The following is a 9,619-nucleotide window of genomic DNA, read 5'->3' on the forward strand; positions in this document are numbered from 1 at the left end:
ATGAGCAGCCATTTCATCTCCACCTCACAGGCCTTGCAATGTATGATACAATGTTGCAAATTAGGTGACTATCCTAAGCTGTCAGCAAAGTCATCCTTTATCTGTTCTCTCTTAAATTTCTTCAGAAAATATAAATTCAGATCTCCAGTGGATTAAAGCAAATTATCATTCAACAAATCAAGCTGGCGTGACAAAGTTCAAAACTGCGATCGATAGATTTCTACATATTAAAAACATCAAGGTATATGGGATAGTACAGGAAAATGGTGTTGAAGTAGAAGATCAGCCATGATCTCATTGAATGGCAGAGCGAGCTTGAAGGGCTGAACGGCCTACTCCAACTCCTGTTTCTTATTTTCTTATGTTCTTAAGTGTGAGGCTATTCACTTTGGTTATAAGAAAAGAAGAGCAGAATATTTTTAAAAGCTGTGAAACTTGTAAATGTTGATGCTCAGAGAAGACTTGGCTGTTCTCCTACAACACTGAATGTTAGCACACAGGTACATCCAACAATTAGGAAGGCAAATTGGCCTTTATTGCAAGGGGATGGCAGCACAAGAATAAAGAACAAAGAACAAAGAACTGTACAGCACAGGAACAGGCCATTCGGCCCTCCAAGCCTGCACCGATCTTGATGCCTGTCTAAATTAAAACCTTCTGCACTTCCGGGGTCCGTATTCCTCTATTCCCTTCCTATTCATATATTTGTCAAGATGTCTCTTAAACGTTGCTATCGTATCTGCTTCCACCACCTCCCCTGGCAGCAAGTTCCAGGCACTCACCACCCTCTGTGTAAAAAACTTGCCTCGCACATCCCCTCTAAACTTTGCCCCTCGCACCTTAAACCTATGTCCCCTAGTAACTGACTCTTCCACCCTGGGAAAAAGCTTCTGACTATCCACTCTGTCCATGCCGCTCATAACTTTGTAAACCTCTATCATGTCGCTCCTCCATCACCGTCATTCCAGTGAAAACAATCTGAGTTTATCCAACCTCTCCTCATAATTAATACTGTCCAGACCAGGCAACATCCTGGTAAACCTCTTCTGTACCCTCTCCAAAGCGTCCACATCCTTCTGGTAGTGTGGCGACCAGAATTGCACGCAATACTCCAAGTGTGGCCTAACTAAGGTTCTGTACAGCTGCAGCATGACTTGCCATTCAATAAAAAAAGTGTTGGCATAATTGTACAGGGCTTTGGTGAGATCACACCTGGAATATGGGGCTTGATTTAATGGGCCCCCAGAGGCAGGCTAGGAGGTGGGTGGGGGGGGGGGGGCATAAAATTGAGAGAGAGGTAGGGGACAGAGGGCATGTTGCCTTTCAGTCCCAGCACCTTCCTGGCGAGAGGTCAATTGAAGCCCTTAAGATGCATATTATCAGCCACTTAAGGGCCTTTTCCATCCGCCACTGAAATTAAGCCAGCAAGGGGGGAGTGGGGGGGCCTCCAGCACACAGGGCGATCACCCAACAAAATGAGGTGACCTCCCTGCAGGCTTGGTGGGGGCAGCCCTCCTCCATTGGCAATCCGTAGTACATGGAGGGGCCCCTGCAGCAAAGAACACATCTCCCTGAAACCCCCTCCCCCTGCACTCAATGCACACCCTCCCCCATTGCCAGGGCCTGCCACTTCAAATTACCTGGGATCTGGGTCTCCTGCGCTGGGCCTGGTTCCAAGGCCTCCTATAGTATTGGCACTGGTCACCGTTCCAGTGGCTCTGCCGATACGACTGAGCTTACAGCCCTCTGATTGGCCAGCAGCTCTTGGAGACAGGATCCCCATCCTTAAAGGGATGGAGTTCCTGGCGCCAGGCTATTAATTGCTCGGGTGCCGTTAAATAGAACTGAGCGGGGTGGGGGGTCTCTGTATGTCCATATGGCCGAAGCGGGTGTCCCATTGCCGTTTCAGCCCGGCATCAGGAGTCCCGTCAACTCCACTAAATCCAGTCCACTTTGTGCAGTTTTGGTCTCCATATTTAAGGAAGGATATACTTGCATTGGAGGCAGTATAGCGAAGGTTCACTCGATTGGTCGCTGGGATGAGAGGGTTGTCCTATAATGAGAGGCTGAGTAAATTGGGCTTATATTCTCTGAGTTTAGAAGAATGAGAGGTTATCTTACTGAAACTTTCAAGATTCTGAGAAATTTCTTCAAAGGGTGGTGAATCTTTGGAATTCTCTATCCCAGATGGATGCTCCATTGTTGAATACATTTAAGGCTGGGATAGACATATTTTTGGTCTCTCAGGGAATCAAGGGATATGGGGAATGGGCGGGAAAGTGGAGTTGAAGCCCAAGATCAGCCATGATCATATTGAATGGTGGGAGAGGCTCGATGGGCCATATGGTCTACTCCTGCTCCTATTTCTTATGTTCTAATGTTATTTTGTGATTTTGTAAGCTGATGTTGCTCAGGTATTATGTGTTCAGGTCCATTTGTTTGAATTTTGTATTATACTTGAACCTGTATAGCATTTTCTATAATAAAAACAAGAAATGCTGGAAATACTCAGCAGGTCTGGCAGCATCTGTGGAGAGAGAAGCAGAGTTAACATTTCAGGTCAGTGACCCTTCTTCAGAACTGGAGGGTCACTGACCTGAAACGTTATCTCTGCTTTTCTCTCCACAGATGCTGTCAGACCTGCTGAGTATTTCCAGCATTTCTTGTTTTTATTTCAAATTTTCAGCATCTGCTGTATTTTGCTTTTATTTTAGCATTTTCTATAAACTTTTTTTATTCATTCATGGGATATGAGCATCATTGGCAAGGCCAGCATTTATTGTCCATCCCCAACCACTCGAGAAGGTGATGGTGAGTCACTTTCTTGAACCACTGCAGTCCATGTGGTGTAGGTACATCCACAGTGCTGTTAGGGGTGGAGTTCCAGGACTTTGACCCAGCAACAGTGAAGGAGCAGCAATATATTTCCAAGTCAGGATGGTGTGTGGCTTGGAGATGGTGGTATTCCCACGCATTTGCTGCCAGTGTTCTTCCAGGTGGTAAAGGTCATGGCTTTGGAAGGTGCTGTTGAAGGAGCCTGTGGAGTGAGGAGGTAAGTTACTCACCGCAAAATTCCCAGCCTCTCACTTGCTTTTGTAGCCACAGTATTTACACGGCTGGACCAGTTCAGTTTCTGGTCAATGGTGACCCCCCAGGATTTTGATAGTGGGGGATTCAGCGATGGTAATATTGTCAAGGGGAGTTATTAGATTTTATCTTGTTGGAGATGGTCATTGCCTGGCACTTGTGTGGTGCAAATTTTACTTGCCACTTATCAACCCAAGCCTGAATGCTGTCCACCATCATCTTCTCAGAGCAACTACAGATGTGCAATAATTTTCTCCTTCCTTGTGTCACCCAAATTCCCATAAACACATTTTTAAAAAAATCTCCCAGCTCTTCTTCAAGTAGTGGCATGATGTCTTTAGCATCCACCAAAATAAGGAGACACGGTTAGTTCAATGCCTCATGTTAGCAGACTGAACAGAGATGTTTGGAAAAATGGTCACCCAGTTCGCATCTAATAGAGACTGAATCATTATTAGTGAATATGGTATATTGTTTTTCTTAAATTCAATGGGATCAGCTATCACTGGCAAGGTTGGCATTTATTATCCATCTCTAATTGTCCTGATACTGTGCTGGTGGACAACTGAATAGCCTGTTCAGAGGCCAATTAAGAGTCAACTATGTTATTGTGGGATAGAGTCATGTCTAGGCTGGACCAGGTATGAATGGTAGGTTTCTTTCCTTAAAAGTGTATTTAGTGTGTAGGAAATAATGCGGACAGAAAGGTATGAACCGTTGTTTTCCATTTGCCTAAAAATGAACATATAGGGGTGGGAGTGGTGGAAGAGTGATGGAGGCAATGGTCCTGTTAGATTTCAAAAGGATTTCCAGAATTCAGTTTTTAATCCCAGTTGTGTAGATGTGTATCCTGATTTACATCAGTCACAAACATGAGGAATACGGCCAGTGTGGAATCATAGGGAAGCAAACACTACGTTTTTGACTCTGGGAAAATGCTGACACAGCTCTTCCTTACTGCACAATAGGAACATAGGAGCAGGAGGCCATTCTGCCCATCGATCCTGCCCCACCATTTAATACGATCATGGCTGATCATCCAATTCAATGCCTTTTTCCCACAGCGTTTTCATATCCCCTTATGTCATTGGTATCTAGAAACCTGTCAATCTCTGCTTTAAACATATTCAATGACCAAGCTTCCACAGCCCTCTGGGGTAGAGAATTCCAAAGATTCACAACCCTCTGAGTAAAGAAATTTCTCCTCATCTCTGTCCTAAGTGGCTTCCCCCTTAATTTGAAATTGTGTCCCCTGGTTCTAGACTCCCGAACCAGGGAAAACATCTTACCTTCATCTGCCCTGTCTATCCCTTTTAGTATTTTGTAGGTTTCAATGAGATCACCACTCATTCTTCAAAACTCTAGAGAATACAGGCCCAGTTTCCCCAATCTCTCTTCATAATCTTCATGATTGTTTTCACTGGAACGACGGAGGTGGAGGGGCGACATGATAAAGGTTTACAAAGTTATAAGCGGTATGGACAGAGTGGATAGTCAGAAGCTTTTTCCCAGGGTTGAAGAGTCAGTTACCGGGGGACATAGGTTTAAGGTGAGAGGGGCAAAGTTTAGAGGGGATGTGCGAGGCAAGTTCTTTATACAGAGGGTGGTGAGTGCCTGGAACTTGTTGCCGGGGGAGGTGGTGGAAGTAGGTACCATAGAGACGTTTAAGAGGCATCTTGACAAATACATGAATAGGATGGGAATAGAGGGATACGGACCCCGGACGTGCAGAAGGTTTTAGTTTAGGCAGGCATCAAGATCGGCGCAGGCTTGGAGGGCCGAATGGCCTGTTCCTGTGCTGTACTGTTCTTTGTTCTTTGTTCTTTTTATAAGACAGTTCTGCCATCCTGGGAACAAGTCTGGTGAACCTTTGTTGCACTCCCTCTATGGCAATAATATCCTTCCTAAGGTAAGGGGACCAAAACTGCACACAGTACTCCAGGTACGGTCTCACCAAGCTTCTATACAATTGAAGCAAGACTTCACTACTCCTGTACTCAAATCCTCTTGCGATAAAGGCAAACATACCATTAGCTTTCCTAATTGCTTGCTGCACCTGCATGTTAACTTTCAGTGACTTATTGACAAGGACACCCAGGTCCCTTTGTACATCTACACTTTCTAATCTCTTACCATTTAAGGAATACTCTACACATCTATTCCTCCTACCAAAGTGGATAACCTCACATTTTTCCACATTCTATTCCATCAGCCACATTCTTGCCCACTCACTAAGTCTGTCCAAATCCCCTTGAAGCTGCTTTGCATCTTCCTCACATCACACATTCCCACCTAGTTTTGTGTCATCCATGAACTTGGAAATACTACATTTGGGCCCGACATCCAAATCATTGCTATATATTGCGAACAGCTGGGGCCCAAGCATTGATCACTGCTGTACCCCACTAGTCATAGCCTGCCAATGCGAGAATGACCTGTTTATTCCTACTCTCTGCTTTCTGCCTGCTAACCAATCCTTAATCCATGCCAGTATATATCTCCTATCCCATGTGCTTTAGTTTTGCTATCAACCTTCTGTGGGGGACTTTATCAAAAGCCTTCTGAAAATCCAAGTATATATACCATGTCCACCAACCCCTTTATTAATTCTGTTGGTAAAATCCTCAAAAAACTCCAACAAGTTCATCAAACATGATTTCCCATTCATAAATCCATGTTGACTATGTCCAATCAGATCATTATTATCCAAGTGTCCATTTATCGCATCCTTTAGAATAGATTCTAGCATTTTCCCAACGACTGATGTAAGGTCTGTAATTCCCTGTTTTCTCTCTCCCTCCCTTCTTAAGTAGTGGGGTGACATTTGCTACCTTCCAATTTGCAACCTTCCAATTTGCAGGAACTGCTCCAGAATCTATAGAATTTTGGAAGATGATCAATACATCCACTATCTCCATAGTTACCTCTTTCAACACTCTGGGATGTAAAATACCAAGTCCTGGGGACTTACCAATCTTCAGCTACAAATACAAATACCCCCCCAAGAACCAGCAGCATTCACAATCAGCTGTGGTGGGATTCAAAGCCATGTCCCCAGATACTGGCCTGGGTCTCTACATATTACTAGACCAGTTACCACTATGCTACCAGCTCCCTATTGGAATGGCGTGTTACAAATCAGGTTTCTTAAAAGTACACAGAAGGAAATATATTAAAAATGGATGTAACAAATACAGTGACACATTTCAGTATTTTTATCATTATTTTTCTCACAGAAAGGATTTTGGCATTGAGCTATGGTTAAGCGTTGTGTTTAATAATACAGAATTTGCGCAGGTTTTAGAAGAAAGGTTACAGGGCATTCGGAGGATGTTTACTAAAGGCAGACATTGAAACTATTACCCATGACCATCAGGAATGATAGGGGAGTCAACAGTAATAACAACCTGCATTTAAATATCATCGTAGAAAAACATCCCACGGCATTATCAGAGGCATAATCAAAACAAAATTGGACAGCGAGCTAAAGATGGAGATATTAGACTGGGTGATCAAAAGTTTGGTCACAGAAGTAGGTTTTAAAAATCTTTAAAGAGGGATGATTTAAGGAGTGAATTTCAGAGTTTGGGGACTAGGCAGCTGAAGGTAAGGCTGTCAATCCCAGTGCACAGAAAGCCAAATTTGGGGAGCAGAGAGCTTGGGAGCGGGGCGGGTTGGGTGGGGGATCTGTAGGGTTGGAATAAGTTACACAGATAGGGAGGAATGTGGCCCTCAAGAGATTTCAAGATGAGAATGAGTATTTTAAATTTAAGGTGTTGGGGGCTGGGAGCCAATGAATGCCAGCGAGCACAGTGGTGCTGAGTGAGCAGGATAGAGCTTTAGATGAGCTGAAGTTTACAGAGGATAAAGAATGCCAGGGTAGCCAGGAGAACAATGAAATCTTTAAGTTTGGAGGTAACAAAATTGCGTGGATGAAGGTTTCAGCAGCAGAAATGCTGAGGTAGATATGGGGGCGGGTATGGGAATGGGAGTAGCTGATCTGAATGATCAAGACAATATGGTGTCAGGAGCTTGGTTTGCAGTTGAATAGGTTGTCAGGATTGTAAACTGTCTGGTACAGCCTGAGGCAATGGTCAGAGAGGGAGGTGGAGTCATTCGCAAGAATGTGGAATTTGTGCTGGGACTGAAAGATGATGGATTGGATTTTATCCAGCCCTTGGAGACGGACTGGGAGGCGTGAGGGGTCGGGTGGGGGGGGGGGTGTTGGAAGAGGGTACAGACAAAATGGCATGGGGTGGCACCAGGCACCATGTCCAACGTTGTCCTTCCTATGCTATTTTGTCTGTGGTGGGGAAGTCCACTGGAAGGCCAGTTAAGACACTTAAATGGCCAATGGGCCACTTAAGGGCTGCCTCCCACCTCTCCTAGCCTTTAGCCAACATCGGAGGGGCCTATCGCCACATGGAGACAGTGCCAGTTTCTGAGCTCGGGGTGGGGGGGCCTCCACCTCACCCACTTTGTGGTCCACTTTGTGACCCCCCCCCCCCCCCCCCCCGCCACAGCAGCAAGGAACTCCACCCCCATCCTCAGTGGTGAGCCCGACCCCAGTTATCTGTCTTCTGGGGCATCCTCCATGGCTACGGTGCCAGGCCTCTTGCACCACTCCCAGTGGGGCTGATGGGACTGCTGAGCTACCAGCTCTCTGATTGGCTGGCAACTCCTGGGGTGGGATCTTGTCCCTTAAAGGGGGCAGCAGCGCTAACAGCAGGCAGTTAATTGCCTGCCCACCGTTGAATTTGGTTGGGGGTCCGATAAAGCGCTGAGGTGTGGTTGACGCCCCACCCATCCCCACCTCCTGGCCTGTCGCTGGGGCACCCATCGCCAATATAAAATCCATCCCGATGGCTTCAATCTCCGGTTCGCTGGAAGAAATTGCAACTAATCCAAGACTGGATGTCCTGGAGCTCCCTTCCTAACAGCACTGTGGGCGAACCTTCACCAGACAGACTGCAATTCACCACCATCTTCTCCAGGGCAACTAGGGATGACAATAAATACTGGCCTTGCCAATGACGATCCCATATCCCTAGAAATAAAAGTAGTCACAGAGAATATAATATGCAACTTTGATTAGTGCAGTACTGTGGCACTGGTAGAAACCTGATTTGTGAGATTCAGACATGGAGTTGTGTGAGAGATAGGCATAGATTTTGGAGGTTGCAACACTTTCAAGGACTTTGGAAAGGAAAGGATAGTTGGCAACAGGCAATAATCTTTAAGAACAGAGGGATTAAGGTTGGGGTATTCAAAAGGCGTGACGACAGCAACTTTGAAAGTGAAGTACCTGAGATGAGGAAACTATTTACAATGTTAATTCTGAGAGAGGCCAGGGAGGGAATTGGGTGGCCAACAATTTAGTGAGGATGGTATTAAGGGAGCATGAGGTGGGTCTAATTGAGACATTAAGCTCAGTGTAGGCATTGGGAAACTAGAAAGAGAGACAGCAGAAAAGACTGAGTCAATGGTCTTTACCTTAATGGCAAATAAGTCCATAAACCCCTTACAATTGTTCTTTCAGGGTGGATGGGAAAGAAGAGAGGAGTTAAAGAGATGATCAGTCGTGGAGAATAGAAGCTGGCCTTATCTTTGCTGCCCAAGGTAATCTTGGAGAAGTTGGCAGTTTTTATAGAGGAGAATGAGACTCTATAATGCTTGTTGTCGTCCCCAGATCTGGTTATGGATGGCTAATCCAGTTGTGTGTCAGATACACTCAAGTCAACGCCTCTCTGATTTGATGGGACTCACATGGGGGGAATGTTTCGGATGCAAGACATTTAAGTTTTATGGGGCTCAGGGGCTTCTAAGCTAGAGATGAAAATAATTGTGAAAATTAACAGCTGCACAGGTACAGAGTCATAAAGAGAGACAGCACTGAAACAGGCCCTTCGGCCCACCAAGTCTATGCCAACCATCAACCACCCATTTATATTAATCCTACATTAATCCCAGATTCCCTACCTTCCCTCAATTCTCTTATCACCTACCTACACTAGGGGCAACTTACAATGGCCAGTTTACCTATCAACTTGCAAGTCTTCGGCTGTGGGAGGAAACCAGAGCACCTGGCGGAAACCCTCACAGTCACAGGGAGAACTTGCAAACTCTGCACAGGCAGTACCCAGAATTGAACCTGGGTTACTGGAGCTGTGAGGCTGTGGTGCTAACCACTGCACCACTGTGCAGTATGCACTGTAGTATATACTGAATGGAAGTAAAAGGCTAGGGAGCTGGGAGTTTGAAAAGTAAGTTACTTGGAAAGAGTTTTGTTCAAGGGCCAGATACAGAAGGAATGAAAAGAGGTTAGGTAGTGTACATGGTGAGGAATACAAGTTAATAGTCTGAGATGAAGACCACAGGAGAAGAAAGTCCATGGGATATATAAGGTTGGAAGATGGTCATTAATATGGTTAGGAAAGTTTTGAACGAGGGAGTGGTTTAGGATGGAATGGAGAGCAGTGAATTTAGGGAAGAGGGCAAAGGGAGCAGAGATGATAGAGACTGAAATCACTGA

The sequence above is a fragment of the Heterodontus francisci genome, chromosome 2 (genome assembly GCF_036365525.1).
Source record: "Heterodontus francisci isolate sHetFra1 chromosome 2, sHetFra1.hap1, whole genome shotgun sequence".
Classification (NCBI taxonomy): domain Eukaryota; kingdom Metazoa; phylum Chordata; class Chondrichthyes; order Heterodontiformes; family Heterodontidae; genus Heterodontus; species Heterodontus francisci.